Raw genomic sequence first — 24,738 nt, forward strand, 5'->3', positions numbered from 1 at the left:
TAAAGGAATGGAAGTGGAGATGGAAATTTCAGGCCACCAGGTGTCTTTATGCATAAACATAAATAATGCTGCCATAAAACTGACCCCAGCCTACCTTTTAAGTAGGAAAACATTCTCCTTTAATCCAACACGGGTAATTATGGATGATTCATTTGTTACTAATTTGCTGGAAACTCCGTTCAGAAAATGCTAACAATACATATATTAAGCCTTTCGTTAACACAGGACATTCGACGAGAATCTGTTCACTCTGATACTGTTCTTCTGAGGAAGTCCTTAGATGTGTCTCCTAATCAGCATAACGAGCTCTTTGGAATTTATGAAATCTAAAACTCCTTTCAGCTTTCAAGTTTCTGCTCTGTGCTTGCACTGTGAAGGACCGTTTACTTCCATAAAAACAGACTGAAGAGCTATCACGGGCCCCTCCCTCCTCCCCATCCGCTCTGCTTCTGGGTCTAACTCCAGTTCTTTTTTTCCCTCTTCCCTTACTTCTCTGCCTCTCTCTCTAGCTTTTATCCCTCTTACTCTATTGCTCTTTCTCTCGTTTACTCCGTGATTAAAAAATAAATAAATGAGATAAAATAAACCAAATTAGAAATGTCTACTAACTTTCTAAAAAGTCATCCTTCACAACACTGAGCAGCACTGCTAGCATGCTTCAATATACAGTACGTAGTTATGAATTTAACAAAATAAGTATGACCCATATTTCTCCTTGTAACCATGGTCTTATACAATGAGATATATTCGCTAGCGATGAACAGATGATCCATCTTTCTCGTATCAAAAATTAGCTTCCTTAAGTCTTCCAGGAATTTTTAGGAGTACTCAAAGCAATTGCTCACAACCTGGTCTGTCAGCAGGAGATCCCAAGCCTTCCAGACACTTCGTTTGCGCTTTCTCTTTGGCTCCCCTGGAAGCCATCTGGGCAGCTTGACCTCTCATCTGCCCTTCTAGAGGAGGTCACTGACCCTGTAAGACACAGACTCCAGATGCTGATGAAAACCCAGCTTTCTGGCGTCAAAGAATCTCCTGATTCCCAGTAGAGGTAGGGAAGATGGCTTCCTCTTGGACAAATCCTACTTCATTATCTGGGCAAGGAGGTAGTTTTGCATCTATGCTCATCTCAATTCTTCATGAAAAAGAGCATTGTCAAATTCTGGTCCTCTCTGGGGTAACCCAAGGCTCACTCATGGTTCAAGGGGCATGTATGGAACAGACCATTTCCATGAGGGAGAGATAGAGCCTCCTACTGTTCTCCTAAACTGTGCCCCGATGTAGAACTTCAAGCCCCTCCTCCCATGCTGTCCTCTAAATAATCTGTTTCCCATGCTATTCAACCTCCTAAAATATAATCCATGCCTGGAATTAAAAATTCTTTCTTTCTCCCAGTTACCAAAGCTGCTTCTCCCTTTTCCAGCCATTATAGTTAAAATCAATGGCTTCCAGCATGTCAAAGATATAAGCATATCCTGGAAGAAGATAAGATCCCGGCCCAACCATTCCTCAGGGCCTAATTAAATAATTAATTAGACTGACCTGCTAGACCTGGAATTCCAACCTGATGCATGAACTTGGTGGAAGACACTGATTGCTTGTCCCACTAAATGAGAGCAAAAACTGCATTCGCCTAGCTCGAAGGGAAAGTTAAGGGTGGACTAGACCTTGTTTTTATCATTTGTCTGTAATGCTGTATATTTTTCTGACTGCATTTTATATTTTATTTTATATTTTTCTGCAAGCACGCTGTAAAACACTTGAAAATTGCACATGTATAAATCACTCTGAAATCTTATCACACTGAGACAACCACTGTTAAGATCCTGACATTCCTATTTCATGTCCCTCTTTGAACATACATGCAGATGTAGACTAAATTTGCATAAATGGAATCATATCCCACTTCCTGTTTACATTTTGGAAATTTTTAATGTTGTCTTTTTTCATTCTGCCCTTATAAGTGCTCTTATTTTTTTTTTAATCCCTCATATCATTTACCTAGCGTTGCTTATTGTGAGTACTTCTTTCTCCTCCTTTGAGTGCAGAATTCCCTTAAGAATGAGACCAAAAGCATCCGTGTAACCACCACCTCACTAAAACTGAAATATCATTACACAGCTGATATCTCCCCCTCCCTCCCACATGTTAACCACCATCGTAATTTGTTATTTGTCACTAACATAATTATCCTTAACCACACGACATATACATCTTTGTCCCTCAACAACATACAACAGTTTTATATGTTTTCTACCTTCATACAAATAATCACAATTTATATATTTTTCTGGAACTTCTCTTTTTGTGGCTCCATGGGATAGGAGTAACTCTAGCTTGTTCATGTTTGCTATTTTGTAGCATGCTAGTCTGTTGTTTATCTAGTTCCCTGTTAATGGATATTGGTATTGCTTCCCGCTTTTTTGCTACCCTGAGATACATTGCCCTAAATATTCTTTTCAAGTTGAGAGGTAGTGCAACATAGCAGTTTGAACACCAACTGCACCGCCATGAATCTGCCACATGGCAGTCCATTTAATAGCTAAGCAACCGGGGTACCTGGGTGGCTCAGTGGGTTAAAGCCTCTGTCTTTGGCTCAGGTCATGATCTCAGGGTCCTGGGATGGAGCCCCACATCAGGCTCTCTGCTCAGCAGGGAGACTGCTTCCTCATCTCTCTCTGCCTGCCTCTCTGCCTACTTGTGATCTCTGTCTGTCAAATAAATAAACAAAATCTTTAAAAAAAATAGCTGAGCAACCTTGGCAAAGTTATTTAATCTCTCCAGGCCTCAGTTTCCCATTTTAAAATGGAGATAAAATTTACTTCATAAGAACATTGAGATGATCAGCTTGAAGCATATGTAACTGTGATTTCTGTAGGCCGAAGAGAGTCAAATATCAGCATTTTCATATGGTACAAACTCTTATGAGTTGATACACACATGGTTAATATTGTAACTATATGGTAAATACTTAGTCATTGTTAACTGTGACGATAGTGATGATGATGATGATGATGTTGTTGATAATGATGCCATTTCTTTGTGTTTATGTGTATCAGAGTTTCCCCAACCTACACATCTAAGAACAGAAGTGCTGGGTCACGGGATCTGTATAAACTCAATTTTTATTTCCAAAATTTTTGCCAGAATTTTCCTATCCAAGATATGATTGAGCTTACCATATATTTCAGTCTCCTTTAATAGATCTCAATAAAGTTTTATAGTAAGTTTGTAATAAATTCTCTTTCTGTGTGTGTACACATTTACTATTATTTCAACAAAGCAACTTCCAACACTTTACATGTTTAAAACTTAACGTGATCTTTCCTTTCCAGTGAACAAAAAGAAAATCTTAAAATAGACTGAAGCAAAATTACAATAGAGAATGTCAATCCAAAGAAGATCCTACAGGTTCTATGGAGTCTTCCATCAAGTGGCAGGCCTCAAGTCATCATTAAGAGTGAAATCAAGTTTTTCTCCTGTTCTCTCCCCCATCCCTCCTCTTCCTCCTCCTCCTGCGACTCTTCTCCTGCTTCTGCTTTTGCCAATGAACTATTTTAAAATTATATATTCTAGATATTGATTGCTGTTACATAAGAATTCAATTGATTTTTTTTTTTTTTTGCTTTAATATTCCAGATTCAAAGGTGAACATCCTCTGATGTTCTGATGTCAAGGGGAGACAGGACTCTGATTACCTATTCAGATCCTGTGACTTCTCCATGTTTCTGCAAGATTAGCATGACCTTCCTCAAAATGCTCAGACACCATCTTTGCTTTTCATGGATCAGGAAAGTTCTTTGTTGATCTCTCTCTAGGACTGTCACCCAGAGCTCTTAGACACTGTTTCTTTGGTTTGCCTTAGCTCACAGAGAAAAGCTTGCTCTAACCATACCCAGAGAAGCCCTTGGCTCTATTTGCTCCTGGCACCCTCCCCAGCCTCTCTGTGGCCCCAGTGGCCATATCTGGTGATTGGATGGAGCTGCTATCTTCCCTAGATCCACCTCTACTCTTTGTTTTCCCTCTCTATTCAGAGGATCAAGAGATTCACTCTGCTGTATAACAAAGGCTGGTTCAGTCCCAAGAACAAGGTTCCATCTGAGAATAAATACAAACTACTGAAAGTTCCCAATTAAGTCAACATTTTATTAGTCATATGAGCTGATATGACTTAGGAATTTATTTGTAATAGGAGAATGCTAATTTAATATAAGAGACTATTAGTCAAAAGTGTTATGAATAATTTTAGGACAAATCATACTAAACAATTCAATGCCAAATGATTAAATAGTAAAATTAAATTAATATGAGAAGAGTGAGAACTACAAAGAGACTTTCCATGACCTAACATGGAGTGGAATATTTTTCCAGAATAACATGTATAATATTTTAAAGAGTCATATCTATTTAAAATCCCATTCTTTCTGTATCTCCTTATGCAAGTGATTATCCTCTGTTGTTTTTCTATCTCCATTTTCTTCCCCCCTCTCTGCTGGACCCTTTCCAAAAACACTTAAATCAAACTTAGTATCTGCCATCTTTAAAAATAAAAACAAAACTACTCCCTGCAACTGTGGTTTTATCTCTCCTTTTCAAAGCCAAATTTTTCAAAAGCATTAATTATGGTTTTTATTGCCTCCTCTCTACCTCGCATTTACTACCAACCCATTTCATTTTGGCTCACCATGGTCATCCATCTATACCAAAACTCTATTTGCCGGAGGCACACGCTGTCTTCCACACAAGGCATCTCTGAGTCCTCATCTCCCTGAGCCTCTGAGAAGCATGTACTCCACACTCCATGGCAGCATCAGGCTTCTTTCCTTGCTCCCCAGATCTACTACTCTTCAATCTCCATTGCCAGTCTCAGCCCCCCTCTCCAGCTCAGAGTGTACACGTTCTCTTTCATTCTAAGCCCATGCCCTTTCAGTTCCTAGAATATTCTCTACTCTCTTTTTCACATGCTCTTTCCTCTCTTTGGAATGCGCTTCCCTAGCCTTTCTCATGGAAATACCTACTCAGCTTAAATACCATTTGCTCAGGAGGGCCCCTTTGCTCTCCGCTTAGTCCAGTCCACCTGCTATACACTCCTCTGGCAACCAGTAATTCTCCCTCATTAAAAACAAATTTAAAAAATATATAATATGAAATATAAATATAAATGCATATTATATATAGTAGGATATATATTACATAGTACATGGTTGATCTTTGTGTTCACAACTAAACTCTAAGCTCTAGAGAACGAGAGACTATAATTTCTTATTCACTGCCACAGAATTAGCATACAGTTGGCATAGCAAAATATTTGTTAATTGAATAGATAAAAAAATCCTAGGAGTGCCAGTCTGTTAAACATCCAGCTCTTGATTTCAGCTTAGTTTATGATCTCAGGGTTGCGAGATGGAGCCTTCTGCCCAGCTCCATGCCAAGTGTGGAGCCTGCTTGAGATTCTGTCTCCCTCTTCCTCTGCCCCTCCCCCCATAATACACACACACACTCTCTCTCTCCAGAAAACAAAAACAAAAACCCTAAAAACCAACATACAACCTATACAGAAGAAAAAACTTGTGTGATGGAAACTAACATAAATTTTGCCTACTTACAGAAAGAGATCACTTGAAAGTTTTCCTTGGATTGAAAGGATTCTTTGCTATAAAGGCAAATGGATCTTGAGTCTGGATAATATCCATTAACATCAGTGTAAGTTGCCTTGTGGGTCATATTGTTGACTTTTGAAGATATTTCAGTATACTGTCATATCTAAATGTAAACTATCTTCCTGAAATCAGCTATAGTTTTTGTGAGTGTCACCTTTTCTGAAGAAAAGCTAAGATGCTTTCCCATTAGAACAATTTAATAATTCGAATGAAAATAAAAAAAATATAAGTTCAAAGCAAAAAGTAAATATAGATTTAGAAGATATTTAATAAAAACCTTTTAATGTATTTTGTTTTAGGTAGCTCAAGTTCCTTTTTTATTGTATGGTGGGAAAACCCCACTCGGCTACCACAGGATTCTATGATGGCTTGGAGCTTGCATTCTAGACCCAGTAGCTTTCCGGGAGGAAAAAGGCAACCAGCCCAGCACATATGGGCCTTTCCAAATTGGCTGACATAGTAAAAAACCACTGAGACTATTCTTTAGAAAACTATTCTTCTCTGGGAAAGGATTATGTAACTACTAGATTCATTTTTCAAGATTTTTCATTTTATATATTTCTAAGAAATAAAAAAAAAAATCCCTCATGTAGTCATTAGACAAGGATCATAATCTTCATTGGTAATATGTGCTACTTAATAACAAATGCAGATTAGCTCTGGTAAATGGCTTGTAAGACGTTAAACTTAATTCTACGGATGATATAATAATATGATGTTAAGACCAGTAGGAAATGACAGAAAGATGAGTGCAGAGGGAATGCAGTATACAATCTTCAAGGAAACATTATAAATATGGATTTAAGCCACAGATATACAGACTTTTTAAAATCATTTTTGTACCCCTCTGCCACTAAAATAAATGTCAGAGGCTCCATGCCCTGAATTATCATTACTGCCGTTTTTGTCTCCTTTTTGCCTGAAGAATTGGAAAGCCACTATGTTCTACTCGGCTTCAAGGCACCTACCTCATGGTGGGTAGGCTGAATTAATTGAAGTGAAGGAAGTGCCTATAAGAAGAAGTCAAGACTCCTCTGCGCTGTGCACTGAGGATTTGATTCACATTTTTTCAGGCTTAGAAAAGTGTTGTCGAGCCAGCTTCCCACGCAGTTACCCGGCGGCAGAACAGATCTGAAATACTTGAGCATCTCAGCTTGTTGTCTCTGTTGCCCTTGTCTTGGTCTTCCCTTCCCTCCTCTCCCGTCCTTTCTTTCACCCTCTCTCCTTCCTTCCCCCTTTATCTGCCATCCATCTAGTCTGGCAACTCTCCCCCTCCATGTTTATGACTCTCTGATCTCTCTCTAACATACTGTATCCATCTTTATTACTCATCTCTACCAGCACTGTCCGTGTCCAATAGAACTTTCTTCAACGCGGGCGATGTTCCAGATCCACACTATCCCATCCAGTGGCCACCAGCCACACTGGAGCTCGTGAACTTTCACAAGGGCTGGAGCACTTCAAATGTGGCCTTTGTGTCACGAAGAAAATGAATTTTAATTATGTACTTTTAATTAATTGAAGCATTTATTTAAATACCCACATATGGCTAGTGGGTAGGATACAAAATAAGAACAAAATGCCATCCTGACCCTCTGAAATATCACATTTCAGGGCACTTTGTACTGGTATTTTCCCCCTGGATAGTTGGAGGTTTGCTGCGTTGGCAAGCAGAATGTTCCTTACTGCACACGAGTTTGACAAACTAAGAATTTGGTAGAAAGTCAGGATACGTAAATTATACATGCACAAATTGGTTAAGATTCAAGATAGTAAAAAAAAAAAAAAAAGTGCATGACCGACATACTACTAAACAACAAAATAGAATAAGTAGGTCTTTGATCAAGACATTTGTTTTCTGAGTGTTTTAGATGTTCCTCAAAATAACTTTATCAACAGAGCTCAGATTTTTGTTCTCAGCTGGACTCTTCTACCATCTAGCTGTGTGACATTGAACAACTCAGTGAATCTTCTCTAGGAACCTTGAATTCTCCACCTTTTGTAAAACAAAGAACAGGGTCAATGATATAAGCACCAACTACTATTAGGCTGTGGAAGTCAGGCCTTTGGAGATTTTTTCCTATGACATATTTAATACATAGCTTGCTTGTCTTTTAAATATTAATCTGTAGATGTGAAATACTAAATCACCTCCATGTCTTAGTCTGCTGTATTTTTAGCACAGATGTCAAACACAATCTTAAATTCTTAAGAATGAAAGAGACACCCACAGAGAGAGTGAGAGAGAGATAGAAGGCTAACGACAAACTATAATTTTTAATATTATTCAAATCTCTTTTTTTCCCCCCCACAGGGGTAGTCTTCAAGTACAACTATGTATGTTGATAGCGCATTAAATTGCTATGATTTTACTGGTCATGGAAATGCTCTTTATAGCTCCTACCTCAAGGATGGTCTTTCGAGAATATGCTATGAGTATTTTCTAGAGCAGAATCTTTGTAAAGAACTTTTTGGAGTAGACTACATCTTTCTTACTTTCTTATAAAATTTTTCATAAATATTTAGGGGCTCAGGTCTGGTCTGGTGGCTAGACTATTGTTTAGAAAGCTCTAACTTATGTTTACTTTAATAAAGCAAGCCTGTAGCTCTCTGAGTATGGGCAGACCACAAATTGTCTTTTTTTCCCTTACAATCTTTAATAATTATGGTATTTCATTTCCCTTTTCCTAGCTATTAAATCTATTAAATACCTCAAGGAGTTATTATTTATTCTTTACCTACTTTCAGGAAGGATTTTTGGTGGGCAATATGCACATTCAGTAATTGTGATAGTCATTTTGTAGACGGAAGGCCTAATTCGATTGTTCTTGCATAGAAATGTTCAGTCAATTCTCTCTTCTCCACACTAATGGATAGAAGCAATCGAGCAGATAATTTAAGTCACCAAATGGACCAAAATGCATTTTACATTTTCCTTGGGAATATACTTTAATATTTACATTTGAATGTAGGCACCGTGGATGTTTAGCTATTCTATGTAAATGACAAAAGCAACCCTGTGGGAGATTTATTGGGAAGAGCTGAAAGAAAGGATGCTGGTATCAGACCCCTCTCCCGCTCTTCAGCAATTCCACCCTTCCTCACCGCGCACCGCTGAAAACCGAATGAATCACTTAACATACTGATGAGAAACAGGAGCCTGGAGCAGAATTTCCTTATCTCTCTTAAATTTCTGGCTCAGCCCTTTCCTGGGACAGATCGGCAATGAAATGTTCTGGTTTCGACCCTTTCTCTTCCAGTGACTGCTGGAAGAGAAAGGTTTAATTACTCCTGGCAGATGATAACGCCCAGGAAGATTCTGCCTGGAAGCCACTTGGAAAGCCATTTGAAGAATTCCCCTCTGCCACAGTTAGTTTCCACTTGTGAAATATTTCTGTAACTATGTTTCACAATGCAGAGGCTATTTTCTTCCTTTCTCTGCCTGTTGTAATAGAGGGACAACTGTGGTAGGAATGTTACAAATTCTACAGAGGGTGATGTTAGTGCACTAAAATAATTCACACACACATACGTATACAATTATTTTGTTAATTATAGATTTGGGATTTATTTTGCCTATAATGATCAAAATTTTAGTGGCAATAATAATTACATATTTAAGTAAGGCCAAAATTAATTTTTTAAATCATTTTGGAGGAAAGTGAATTTCAGAAGCACCAACAGATCTTTGCAAGTCTACTAAAAAGAAAACTGTTATTATGATAATATTGATGTACCCACATGTAATTTTCTTAAAAGATTATTTTATGCCTAGAAAACAAGACCTTTGCATTAAAAGCAGCTCATCAGTGAGTATTCATCTCTAACTTTGTGAAGAAAAAATTATTGTCTATTTCTTTTTTTCTTTTTTTTTTAAAGATTTATTTATTTATTTATTTATTTATTTATTTGACAGACAGAAATCACAAGTAGGCAAAGAGGCAGGCAGAGAGAGAGCGGGAAGCAGGTTCCCTGCTAAGCAGAGAGCCTGATGTGGGGCTCGATCCCAGGAACCTGGGATCATGACTTGAGCCGAAGGCAAAGGCTTCAACCCACTGAGCCATCCAGGCACCCCTATTGTCTATTTCTGTCCTTCCCTAATATTGATACGGATATTGCAAATATTGTAGATTTATCTGCAAATCTTCTTGAGCAAATCAATGATTAATTTCTTTTAATAACCCAGAAGGACTGCAACTTCACATATTAATTTCACTTAAAAGCTGCTGACCAAGTATTAAGATCTGCGTTTAAATAATCTGTAAATTCATTAGTCAGATTTTCATTTACTCTTCTGTCAGATAGTTGATTTCAATAAACCTTCAGTTGGACTTTGCTACTTGAACACATTTCTTTTATCATCAAACAAGTTCCAGAGAAAATGTATAACCCTGTCAGTTGTGTTCCTTCATGTAAACTCCAATTTTGTTTCTAATATCCCTAGTGTCTTTATCTGCTTATCTAAAATGCATCATTTAACAGTGACATTGTCATTTTTAATTATTAAAGAAAATAAGGAGAGTTAATGGCAACTTGCACAAAAGGGAAGATTTAGTGGCCACTTATTTTACTACTTTTAATGCAGAAATGGACCGGGAGTGTAATGAGTTAAGGTAGTATATTTTTATTTTTTTATATATATTCAAATATGTATTTTTATAAAGACATCTATAAAGTTGAGGTTATTTTTCAATAACTATTATCTCACTATTTTTTTTAAATATTTTCTTTCTTTTTTTAAATTTTTTATTTTTATAAACATATATTTTTATCCCCAGGGGTACAGGTCTGTGAATTACCAGGTTTACACACTTCACAGCACTCACCAAAGCACATACCCTCCCCAATGTCCATAATCCCATCCCCTTCTCCCAAACCCCCTCCCCCCAGCAACCCTCAGTTTGTTTTGTGAGATTAAGAGTCACTTATGGTTTGTCTCCCTCCCAATCCCATCTTGTTTCATTGATTCTTCTGCTACCCACTTAAGCCCCCATGTTGCATCACCACTTCCTCATATCAGGGAGATCATATGATAGTTGTCTTTCTCTGCTTGACTTATTTCGCTAAGCATGATACGCTCTAGTTCGATCCATGTTGTCGCAAATGGCAAGATTTCATTTCTACTGATGGCTGCTTAGTATTCCTTTGTGTAATTATACCACATCCTCTTGATCCATTCATCTGTTAATGGACATCTGGGTTCTTTCCATAGTTTGGCTATTGTGGACATTGCTGCTATAAACATTCGGGTGTATGTGCCCCTTTGGATCACTACGTTTGTATCTTTAGGGTAAATGCCCAGTAGTGCAATTGCTGGGTCATAGGGCAGTTCTATTGCTGGGTCATAGGGCAGTTCTATTTTCAACATTTTGAGGAACCTCCATGTTGTTTTCCAGAGTGGCTGCACCAGCTTGCATTCCCACCAACAGTGTAGGAGGGTTCCCCTTTCTCCGCATCCTCGCCAGCATCTGTCATTTCCTGACTTGTTGATTTTAGCCATTCTGACTGTTGTGAGGTGTATATTGTGGTTTTGATTTGTATTTCCCTGATGCCGAGTGATATGGAGCACTTTTTCATGTGTCTGTTGGCCATCTGGATGTCTTCTTTGCAGAAATGTCTGTTCATGTCCTCTGCCCATTTCTTGATTGGATTATTTGTTCTTTGGGTGTTGAGTTTGCTAAGTTCTTTATAGATTCTGGACACTAGTCCTTTATTTGATATGTCGTTTGCAAATATCTTCTCCCATTCTGTCAGTTGTCTTTTGATTTTGTTAACTGTTTCCTTTGCTGTGCAAAAGCTTTTGATCTTGATGAAATCCCAATAGTTCATTTTTGCCCTTGCTTCCCTTGCCTTTGGCGTTGTTCCTAGGAAGATGATGCTGCGGCTAAGGTCGAAGAGCTTGCTGCCTGTGTTCTCCTCAAGGATTTTGATGGATTCCTTTCGCACATTGAGGTCCTTCATCCATTTTGAGTCTATTTTCGTGTGTGGTGTAAGGAAATGGTACAATTTCATTTTTCTGCATGTGACTGTCCAATTTTCCCAGCACCATTTATTGAAGAGGCTGTCTTTTTTCCATTGCAGGCCAGAAAGAGGTAGTATATTTTTAAAAGGATTTTTAAAAAGCTACAATGAAGGAAGATAGTGCATTATTTACATACTTAAGCATTTTAAATTAACTACATCAGACAAGCATGACCAAGGATCTAATGGATCCTTCATTATCAATAGCTACTAATGGTTATTCTATGTTCATTATGACTTTGGGAGTGATGAACATGAAAAAGAGATATATTTTGTGTTTATAAAAAGCACAAGTATAAATGAATTATCATACAGTAGAGAATCTACTTTTGAACCAGGGATGCAACGTACATTGATCTATTGCATTTGACTTTAAGCTGTATTGTATTGAGATTCCAGCTGGAATGGGGAGGGGGTTGACTTCTAACTAATTTATAGAATTTTAAATGATTCTCAAAGTCTGTTAGGGCAAGTGAAAGACTGCTAGAATACAATGCATGCAATATAATACTGGTTTCAATTCTGAATTTGAGAACTCATTGTACATGAACAGAGAGGATGAGTACCAGAATCATTAATAGCATCTGAAAAGAACAGAATAAGGTTGATAATCATCTGATGTGTTTTTGAGCATTTTACTTTTGACCTTGGTAAGAGTAAGTTTAAGACTGAAAATTTGGTCTCAATTCTATACAACTGCAAGAATGCAAACACATCTGATTCCGAAAGAAATTTAATCATAAAAACTATTGTTTATAACATTTAAAATTTGTTGTGGGTTTTCTTTTAATTGTAAAATATGAAAGGAAAATTGTATATAGCAAAGTTTTACACAACCCTCTGTAAATGCAGTAAAGATGAGGTAGTTAATTATAAAGAAGAACTAAAATAAATGTAGCTTCATTGTAAATATCACATTATTGAATGGTTGGACTTGAGTCTCCTCTGTCCTTTGTATTCCCAGCCTGACTCAGTGTTGGTTTTTAACATATATGTGTTAATTAAATAAAAATATCACCACATATGGCTGAAAACAAACTGAATAAGAAATTAAGGAGTTAAGGGAAAAAAGGAACTCCTGCCCAAGTAGATGAGGGCTTCTTTGTAGAAAATGATCTACTCCAGTTGGGCATTGAAGGGCAAATTGGTAATGACAAGGGAAGACAATATATTATAACATCTGGCTTTTGAAACTTTGGCTTTTTACTTCTAGAAAACTATTTAAATATATTTCCACAGGAATATAAACCTAAACCACTATTTCCCACTAGGTAAGTCTATTTTCAGCAAATAAATAGGCATTTGAATTTTAAAAGAATAGTAACAGAAATTTGATCAATGGAGAAGAACATATTTCTGAGACAACCTCAAAGAAATAGAGAAATACAGCAGCTTTCAACAAAAAATAAACAAATTCCTGTTCAGAATATTGAGAGGTCATTTCTTCCCTTATATAAGGCAGTCAGTTGTCTCAAAATTCAGAAGGGAAGAAAGAAAAAAATTTGTATATATCTATATCTATATATATATCACCTCATCCATTATCTCATTTAATCCTAACAATGGTAATACTAAAGGTTATTTTGTATGGATTTAAAGATTCAGAAATGAATGATTTCCCCAGGATGACATGAGTGGTGGATCAGAAATCTAAGCCCAGAAACAGGAATTCAAAGTCAGGGCCTTTTTGCTACAATATTTAGTGTTAGAAGAAAGAATAGAGCACATTAATTACTGAAAATGTTTTATTTATATTTTCTGAAAAACTAATTAAAATTTGTTAATCTTTAATAAACAGTTTCAAAGATAAATTAACCATGTGAAATAAATTAGCTCAAACTCAGGGAAAAAGAGAATTCAGAGAACTTATAAATATTAAGTTTTAAGTGTAATTATTATTTCAATTTCTATTACAAAGTAGTTCTTTTTTATTAATTTATTTGCTCACTAAATATTTACTGAATGTCCCCAATGTGCCACACACTGTGTTTGGGATTGGCTATGCAATTACAAAGGACACCATTTTTGCCCTTGAGAAGTTCATAAATTAAGACTTTTCATATTTTCAAAGTTTGCTTAATGGGAAATTCGTTGCTATGGGGATCAGCATGAGACAAATGTGAGCAGATTTAAGAGCATGGTGTGATTCTGAAGTAAGAAGACATTTCCATAAGCCACACAGGAACATTTATCTCATTTCTTTACAATCACACTGGGTGCCTAATGATTTATTTTTAATTTGTTTCTACTAATAGGCGCCCTCCCAAACTCTTTCCTGTTTTCACTTTACTTTCCTTCCCCATTTTCTCATCACTCAATCTCTACCCTTCAATTGCTTTTCGGGCTCCTATTTGGTTCAGTGAAACATTTTTCATTGGGCTCCCAAGGTCAGCTCTGCTGTCCCTTTCAAACGCTAATGCATTCTTTTACAAAGCCTTGCCAGCATTAAGAATTCCTCCCAAATATGCAGAAAGTTTTATGACTGGCAATAAATATAAGATCAACCAGGATTGGGTGCCTATACATGAACAGAAAAGGGCATTTATCACAAACATTTTAATTAAGAAATATTTTAATGTGATTGAAAAAGTACTGTTCTTTTTTAAAAAATTCTGCTAGTATATGATGGCTTGTGTGATTTTATAATAATATACTCTATTTTATTTTAAAAAATCTCCTATCTGTCATGGCTCATCTTTTTATTTTAATTGCAAAATACAGAAATTGAAAAGAGAACAAGGGGACCCAGTATCCTGTAATGGAAAAGAATAATACCTTCTCAGAAGACGTTTCTTCTCTGGAGAATGTCTCACTATATTTGCATACACTTTTCTATGACTACATCCAAAAGACTACATCTATGCCCACGTGTTTCATTTACTTCAGCTCACCAAGGTAATTCTGTTGGTCTTTAGGTCACTTGTTTCTAGAACCTTCTTTCATTTTGACCATCTACTTGAAAATATATGTAATGTATCAGTCAGGGACCAAGAGGTGAGAAACTATGTTGCTTAACACAAATCCATCCATATGACTGGAAAAGCACTTCGTATATATTTTCTATTGAATTTGGGCTTTTTCTATCTACAATAGACAGCTCTTTGTTTTTATTGCAAAAATGTCCGATGCCCTGCATAAAGTATACTTTAAAAACTTGCGAATAATCCCACCTCTTAATATTTTTCCATATACTAGGAACCTTTTAATAATGAGAAAAAGTCATAGATATAGACAGAAAGCAAGTATTTTCTTTTATTTCCTCAGGTATTTAAGACCTTCCTATGCATTTAAAAAAATTGTCCCTTTCTCTAAACTGAGTCATACTGAACCCACACACACAAACACATGAACACCGAATCATAGAAGCATAATGCAGCCTCTGTCCTAATTTTGTTCTCACTTTACTTCTATTTTGACAGGCATTAGCTACCTCTAATGCAAAGGATCTTCAACTTCTCCCTATAGTGTTATATTTTATTCCAACAGATTAATCTGTAGACCACCTATCTCCACTTAGCTCTGATTCTACTGGAAAAAGAAAAAAATCTGAATTAGATGAAGAACAGAGATACCTTTGATAAGGAACAAAATTACCTTTGGAAGTCTGTTTTTTCATAATATCACAAAGTAAATATTCATAATAGAAATGTAAGGATAAACTGTTATAATGTTAATAAAATCAAGTGATCAGTTTCCAGGACTAAGAAGACTCTCACGACCCCTACGAATCCAGGAATCATTGCCTCATGGCAGCTTTTGCTAGTCATTATGTTTCCTATTAATTTGTCATTGTTTATTCCTTTGGTTAGTGTCAAAAAATTTTTTGTCTACTCCTTATCACAACTTTTTCAAAACATGAAATTTTTTGCTGACATGAAAACATGAAACATTTGCTAGGTTTGTGAAAAGGCACAAACCTAGCAAATTTTGCATTCCAATTATATACTCAAATTTTAGGTATTGAAAAACTAAGAAATTAAGAAAGACTTGAAGGGAGTTGGAAAAATAGTCAAAATATATTTATTTCTTTAGTAACCAAAAGGGAGTAGTACTCCCAACCACTATGATAATAGCCATAAAAGTGACTGCTTTTATTTTCTATTTAATAGAATACCTTAATGTTAGTTTTCTAATATTAATCTTCTCCATCATATAAACTTACTTTCACTAGACATTAGGTCACTCATCCTTTTAAGATAAATGGTAGCTTTAGGAAGCTCTCTGACTGCTTATATTTGAGCTTGTCACACTGCTGTAATGAGGAATATGAGAGGGAGGGTCCACATGTAATAACATTGTTGGAGAAGAAATGACCAGTGTTGACTAAGAAATACCTAGTTATGTAAGAGAAATATCAAAAACAGAGGGCAATTTAAACTTAAAAGTAGACATATGGGATTTTGTTCAAATAACTGAAATTACATTTTATGGTGAGAAAATGGCTAAACTTCAGCAGACACAGCTATGACTGCCAATTACTATTTTTTTTAATATTGGCAAAAAGGGCATAAGAATTCTCTGTCAATAAATATTTTCAGGCAGAGAGTGACCAGAAGTTGTCATTCTATGGGAGTGTATTATTTAGGAAACTTTTGCATGTAATGATAAATTAAATTCAAATTGTCATTGAATCACTGGCTCAGAAGACGTGGTCAGGTGGCATGATGATATTACCAAACCCAAACTTCTCCCATCTCTTCCCTCTCTGTCTTCAGTGGTATTATTTCAATTCAAAACTGGCTCTAACTTTAATCTAAACCTCTCCTTCTGGTCAAAAGATGGAGACCAGCTGCTAACAGGAGAGACATGCTTACTTAATTATACTCAGTAGGAAGAAAGATTGTTTCTCCCAGTATACTTCTTGGAAAAACAACCCAACTTCTTTCCAAGAAATCTGCAGAAAATGTCACAATTTGCATTTGCCCAAATTGTGCTCTGATTCCAATGAAGGAAGGCAAGATAGTCAGTTTCCACAAAGTACTTGTGCTTCATAGACAAGGGGATACAAACAATTGGGATATAGTGAACAAGATAAAAGGTGAAAAGATCCCAAGCAATCCTTTATGTCAAATACTTGCTATTGGGAAGTTACTTGCTTTTGCAAAAGATGATGGGATTGATCCTGGTTTTTGCTACTGTCCCTGGTTGCTCACTTAGAGCAAGGAAAATTCTGTGATGAGGTCTCTCAGAGAAGCTGTGTACCTGAAGTTGAGAGAGAATAGTGAGCTTTATCTACTGATGGTAGAGGAATCTGTTATCTTTAAAGCTAAGGTCATGTTCCTCCCCTTCACGGTTCCTTTCTTTTCCCACTCAACCCTCATTCTCAGCACACAGACACCTACATATAATAGAAGCACCAACCCAGGGGTATAGAAAAAACTGACATGGTTCCTCTGAATCCATCCAGTTGTTTTGATAATTCTTTTTCTTCTTTTCTTCCTTGCCTGCTGTCTCTAGTGTCTGATCATGTCTTTATTCTTCTGTGCCTTCCACTAGTTTGCAGCATTTTGAAAAACTGAGTATCTTAGGATTCTTTCAAAGCACAATTTAAACATTTTAGGGTTGAGAAAATTAATGGATAAATATATGCATTAGTGTGATATATATTTAACAAGGAAAGTGCTTTGAATTATAGAAAATGAATTCTAAAAGAAATCTTATTCATTCGCTAAACATTAACATGATTATTGGTTCTATGAGGGACATTTTATTTACAAAACCTAAGAACTCCACTCTTTGTTAAAATACACAGACACATACATGCACACACATAATTTTTAAAAGCAATTTGAGAAACACACAAAAGATATGTTGGTAGATTGTTGCAAAATGCCTTAGAGGTTTTTTTATTATGTATTTTACTATATTCTATACACATTTCATTATATTCTTATGGTTAGATCATAAATGATGCTAAATAGAACCTTCACAGGCACCTTCACTGATTTTACTTTTCCGCGGTTCCATGTTCAAAACCCTTCCTACGTGTATTGGAGGATATTTTTTCAATTTCTAGTACCCAATATCTCAAGCCCTTTCTTTCTCAAAAGATTCCCTGATTATGAAGTTAAAAGCAATAGATACTCTAACTTCTTGGCATCAGGGAAGTCAGCAGAGCACATGAATTAGGTTCTGCCAATTGCATGATTCTGTTTGGGACTTTTGAGTCTTCAGGTAGTGATTCAAAAATAAGATAACTAATATTCATATACTTATTATGTTTTAGACCATGTTTTAAATGCTTTACTAGTTTAATATTTACAACAACTTTATGAAGTAGAAACTTATTTTTCACATTTTACAGCACAGATTTGAAGCTCAAAGACAAAAGCCCAGTTGGTTTAGTATTGATGGCAATCAGATATGAAAGTCCAATGACATGATGGGCACTAAGATTTGAGCATTAGTTCATTTCTGCTGCCAATCATGCTAAAGTAAATGTTGGTATGATCAACCGTAAAACTGGATAGAATACACAATAAAATGGTTTCCAGGCATTGGATAAAAGGAGAAAAAGGATATGATCCCTGAGAGAGGGGGAGGTCCAGGAGATGATACCCAGTTACCACAACCCCACACACGGCTTTCAGCCTGGAAAAATTTTCTGACAGAGACACAAGTAGCTAGAGTCCATGTAAAGAATGAGGGTCCCACTGAGATGAAAAGTGTAGGTCAGAGTCTGAGACTGATAAAGGGATGGGTATTTGCAAGGCAAAGTACTGGAGAGACTCAATATTAACAAGAAACCCATTCCTTCACATCTAGAATTTCAATGCAATGTCAATCAAAACTTGACCAGGCTTTTATTTATTTTTGAAATTGGTAAACTGATTCTAAATTTCATATAAAATCAAAGGACCCAGTAAACCCAAATTTTCTGTTAAAAAAGGCAGGGGGGATAAGAACAACAACAATAAAGTTAGAATATTTAGCCTACCTGACACCAGGACATAGTATACAGCTATAGCAAACAAGAGAGTTTGGTGTTGGCACAGGGATCACCACAGAGTCCAACGTGGGCCCACCTACCCGAGCAATTGATTGTTTTTTTTAAAAGATTCTATTTATTTATTTGACAGACAGAGATCACAAGTAGGCAGAGAAGCATGCAGAGAGAGAGAGGAAGGGAAGCAGGCTCCCTGCCGAGCAGAGAGCCCGATGTAGGGCTCGATCACAGGACCCTGAGATCATGACCTGAGCCGAAGGCAGAGGCTTTAATCCACTGAGCCATCCAGGTGCCCTGAGCAATTGACTTTTTTAAAATAAAATAATTAAAGTAATTTAGGAAGAACAAAAGATAGGCTATTTTCAACAATAGTGGAAAAGTATAACATCCAAACGGGAAAAATAGAATCAAACCCTGACTCTATCTCACACCAACACAAAAATCAAGTCAAAATGGATCATAGACCTAAATGTAAATCATATATATATATATATATATATATATATATATATATATATATACTTAAAAAGGAAAAAATAGAAAAAAAAAGTCATGACCTTAACATAGGCAACAATTTCTTGGAGAGTGCAAAAAAGCACTAAACATTTGTTTAATGATAAAATGGACTTAAATATTAATTCTGTTCTTTAAAAATCACAAAAATTCTAGCCAGTCTAGGAGAAATATCTGCAGTCATATATCTGACAAAGTGCTAGTGTCCAGAATACGAAGAAAACCCTCACAACTCAATCATGAAACAAACTAACCCAAATGCAAGATAGACAAGAGATGGGGCACCTGGGTGGCTCAGTGGGTTAAAGATAGTCAAGAAACTTAAACAGACACACCCAAAAGATGGACAACAGGCAATAAACATGAGCACATGAAACAAACATGTGAAAATATGCTCCATCTTATTAGTTAACAGTGAAATACAAACTAAAACACTGATAATATACTACTTAGCACTCAATAGGATGGATAAAATCAAAAAGAGTGATGGTATGAGATACTGGTGAAAACCAGACCTGGAATATTGCCAACAGAACTCTAAAATGATAATAATGGTCTCTGAGAACTCTTTGCCAGTTTCATGTTGAACAAACACCTACAATTTGATACAGCAACTCCACTTATTTATTCATCCAAAAGAAATGAAACCATATATTTATACAAAGGTTTTTATAAGAAAGTTGATAGCAGCATCATTCATAATATTTCAAAGGTAGAACTAATCCAAATGCCCATCAACTGAAGAATGCTTGAGCTGATTATGATATATTCATTTATTTTATTTTTTAGAGAGATTAGCTTTTATTTGTTATCATTACTTATAATGGACTACTACTTCACACTAAAATGAAACTGAAAAGAACTAACATAATAATATGGACAAATCCCCAAACATTATGCTAATTGACAATAGCCATATGCAAAAGATGACATAGTGTACTCCTTCCATTTATATAATCTTCTAGAACAGGCAGAATTAATCAAAAATGATAAAAATAGATCAGTTTTTGTTTGGGATATGAGAATAGAGATTGACTGAAGGGAATGTTCTGGGGCATAACAATGTTCTGTCTTGATCAGGATGGTAATTACAGAAGTATACCCAGCCATCAAAACTTGATTAACTATACATTAAAATTGTGTACATTAACTCTATGTAAACTAGATGTTAATAAAGTACAGTTTTAAAAAATCCCAGCACTGGGGCACCTGGGAGGATCAGTCGTTAAGCATCTGCCTTCAGCTCAGGTCATGATCCCACAGTCCTGGGATCAAGCCCCACATCTGGCTCCTCGCTCAGCAGGAAGCCTGCTTCTCCCACTCCCTGACCCTGCTTGTGCTCCCTCTCTCGCTGTGTCTCTCTCTGTCAAATAAATAAATAAAATCTTAAAAAAAAAAAAATCCCAGCACTAGCCCTGGACTCTTGAATTTACCAGCAAGAACATCAAGTGTCCTAGAAATCCATTTTAACCACTGTGTTCTCATGGTTTGACCTTGGCTGAATTTGCTATTCCTTTGGTTCTTCTTTGGTTATAGAGCCTGAATTTCCAAACTCTACCTTGATTTTGTGAACTCTCCAATATTCTACTTTCTTATTTTTTTTGCTTAATTTAATCAGAGTCAGTTTCTGTCACCTGCCCACTAACAGAGCTACCTACACAGATCTATAGGAACAGTGTAAGCGAGGTCTAAATAACTCCCTGGAAATTTAGGGTCTGTTCTTTATAATCTTAGATCTTATAGTAACACTTTGATTTTTAGCAAGCCTTTCTTCCTACCATGTGACCCAGTCACTTAATTTGGTGTTTGTACCTAACTTACTATTCAAGTCTTCATTAGTATTGTGTCCTCTGCCATATTGGTAGGTTGAGAATTTTGCTCCTTATATAAGGCCTGACTACATATCTAAGTGGTATGTGAGTAAATAAGTTGGTCATTTAGAGCATTTTTCATCCTATTTTACCCTGTATAATTCTTTCAGGATATGAAAAAAATATATATATATAAATATAAGTATACTTACATATACTTATATATAATATATAATTATATATTAAATATTAAGTATATATTATATACATAATTATATATATTATTTACATATAAATTCTCAAGCAACCTTGTTTTGTTCAACATAAACATTATAGGAAGACACAATTTAGGCTGTGAAAAAGTAATGAAAATACTGATTTAGAAAGTACAATTATGTCAGGAATATTACTAGGTAGTTCTTTAATTTCAAATTAAGCTCATATCTATTAAACAAGAGAGTTCCTTATTAATAGTTTTTTACTTCTTTGGAGATAAATTTCTGACCTACTAAATGTTTGTTTTTAAATGCTCATTGAAAAATATATGGCTTGTGTAATTTTATATAAGTAAGTGGAATTTTAAGATTATATTGCATCATGAGCTTATTATTTTTATATTTTATTTGATTATATACATTATAAAATAAAGATATCCCTTCAATTTACAGAGTCCATAAATGTGGAAAATTATATTGATTTTACTCTCCTATTTAGTTGTCTAGATAAATTTTGTAATAAAACCAAACAAATTAGGTATTTAAAATAAAAGCATTTCTATAATTCTTGACTGCTATATACTTATAGTCATCATGTGGCTCCCAAAAATTTGACAATCTGTCAAAAAATAAATAAAACTAGCCATTAGAACATTCCCTTCCCTTTAAGACTTCGATTACAACAATTTCAATGCCATGAAAATAAGTCATTCAGTCCCAGAAAACAATAAACACGTACAATCTCAAATAATAGTCCATAGTGTTATGGTTTAGTCTAATAAGTGTAATAAGTTGTACACAACAATAACTGGGTTCACAAGTATAAATTTAAGTGATTATAGAGATTGCAAGGCATCATGAAAATGATTAAATAGAAAATGGATAAGAACATAAAAAGATGCTCAACATCACTAACCATTAGGGAAATGCAAATCAAAAGCACAAGGAGATACCACCTCACACCAATTAGGATGATTATCACAAAAAACAAACAAACAAACAGGAAATAACAAGTATTTGTGAAAATGTGAAGAAATTGGAATGCTGGCACACTGTTAGCTGGAATGTAAGATGGTGTAGCTGCTCTGGAAAACAATATGGCAGTTCCTCAAAACATTGAAATTCAAGTTACCGTAGGATGCAACAGTCCTATTTTGGGGTACACACCCAAAAGAACCGAAAACGGGGCATAGAAGAAATATTTTACACTCATATTCAGAGCAACATTGTTCTCAACAGTCAAAAATTGTAAGCAACTTAAGTGTCCACTAACAGATGAATGATAAGCAGAATACTGTTTATACATAAAATGGAAAATTATTCAGCCTTAAGAAGACGGAAAATTCTGATACAAGCTGCAATATGGATAAACCTTGAGGACATTATGTCAGGAGAAATAAACCAGCTTCAAAAAGACTAATATTGTATGATTTCACTTATATGAGGTATCTAGAATAATCAAATTCATAAAGACAGCAACTATAAGGGCTGTTGCCAGGGGCTAAGAGGAGATGAGGGGTGGACAGTTCCTGCTTTATGGGTATAGAGTTTCAGTTTTGCAAGATGAAAAGAGTTCTGGAGATTGTGCTAGAATGTGACTGCTCTTAATATGAATTAATGTACCCTTAAGAATAGTTACAAGGATAAATTTTATGTTATGTATATTTTACTATAATTTTTTTAAAAATCTTGAATTCTGAAACACATTCGTTCCCAAGGATTGTGGAAAAGGGATTTATAGTCCCGTAATGATGAGCTACTAATTCTAAGCCAAGTTGGGAAAGGAGGGAACAATGAGCCATAAAAGGGGCACATAGATTTGAGGTTCTGATGGAGTTTGCTTGAAGCATTTTGGAGTAACTTGGAAAGATATCAGGTGGTTGTCAGCAATTTAGAAGCTTGAAGATTTAATTTGGAAAACTCGTAGTCTAAATTATGATCAAGAGAATGCTGAGAGGAAGGTGCAATTTTGAGGCAAAAAAAAAAAATCTAAATACCGGAGTTTAGAAGCTAAGATTAGTGGATCCTGAAATCTTCAAGAATGATGTCCAGGGTTGGAAAAAAGATCAGCAGCTACTTCTCTGTCCTCCGCTCCTACCACTCTCCCAGTGAGAGTATAGTAATAGGAAGGGAGAAGGAGAACAATCACCCCAACAGGGACAAATACAACTGGGTTGTGAAAAAAAAAAAAAAAAAAAAGCCCAAGAGTGCTTCAGGGGAAGTTCTCAGAAGACTAGGAGATTTCAGTAAAATTGAAGGTAAAGATAGTATTTGGAGAAGTATGACTCCAAGATAAGTGATTAGAAAGAAAATAAAAGTCCAGGGAATGGAGGATCTACCTGTTTTTAACCAAGTCTTGAATAGATGGTAGTAGCATATTTAATTAAATCTATAAGCCTTTATTGTATCTACAACATGCAAAGCACTGCACAAAAAACATGAAAAAGATACTTTCTGACTCTTTAGAAGTTCACAAGTTTAAACAATACCAAAGAGCCATTTCACAAAGCTAACCAATCAAACAAACAAAAATTAGAACTTTTTGGAAATTCCAAAATCCGATGTATTTGGTACTGAGTAGGCATCATGTTGAGTGAGGGTATTGAGAGATTATCATACAAAGATCTTTTAAATTAAAAAAAAAGAGAGAGAGAAAATAGAAAGTTTTGTAACTGGGATGTAGATACTACTAGAGATGTAGAAGAACCTGGGGAATAGATATCATAAGTGTATCAGGCATTACATACGAAGTGAGAAGCATAAAATGCAGTTTTGAGCTGTATATCCATCCATGCTTTTCAAACCAAAGGTCATTTGATTACACATGGTGTCTAACATGGTATTTAAGACCTTAATTAAAAATCTAATCTATTTATCTTATAATTTTTTATTATGTTATGTTAGTCACCATACAGTAAATCATTAGTCTTGGATGTAGCACTCCATGATTCATTGTTTGTGTTTAACACCCAGTGCTCCACACAATCTGTGCCCTCCTTAACACCCATCACCAGGCTTGCCTACGCTTCCACCCTCTCCCTTCTAAAATCCTGATTCTTAGAGTCTGTAGTCTTTCATGGTTCATTTCCCTCTCTGATTCTCCCCTGCTTCATTCCCTCCCTTCCCTATTCCTTATGTTGCACAAATAAGTTAAACAATATGATAATTGTCTTTCTCTGTTTGATCTATTTCACTTAGGATAATCCCCTCCAGTTCCATACATGTTGATGCAAATATTGGTATTCCTTCTTTCTGATGGCTGTTTAATATTCCATTGTCTATATAAACCACATCTTCTTTATCCATTTGTCTATTGAAGGGCATCTCAGCTCCTTCCACAGTTTAGCTGTTGTGGACATTGATGCTTTGAACATTGGGGTGCATATGGCCCTTCTTTTCACTACATCTGTATCTGTATTTGGGGTAAATACCCAGTAGTGCAATTGCTGGGTCATAGTGTAGCTCCATTTTTAACTTGTTGAGGAACCTCCACTCTGTTTTCCAAAGTGGCTGCACCAACTTGCATTCCCACCAACAGTGTAAGAGGATTCCCCTCTCTCCACAGCCTCTCCAAC

The 24,738-nt window shown here is 35.8% G+C and overlaps 1 long non-coding RNA gene across 1 annotated transcript in view; it reads right to left on the reverse strand.

The window, feature by feature from the left end:
• Positions 1-24,738, reverse strand: part of LOC131820381 (uncharacterized) — a 242,762-nt gene that overhangs the window by 46,992 nt on the left and 171,032 nt on the right. The gene's annotated exons all lie outside the window — the stretch shown is intronic.

Source organism: Mustela lutreola, chromosome 18 (genome assembly GCF_030435805.1).
Source record: "Mustela lutreola isolate mMusLut2 chromosome 18, mMusLut2.pri, whole genome shotgun sequence".
Lineage (NCBI taxonomy): Eukaryota > Metazoa > Chordata > Mammalia > Carnivora > Mustelidae > Mustela > Mustela lutreola.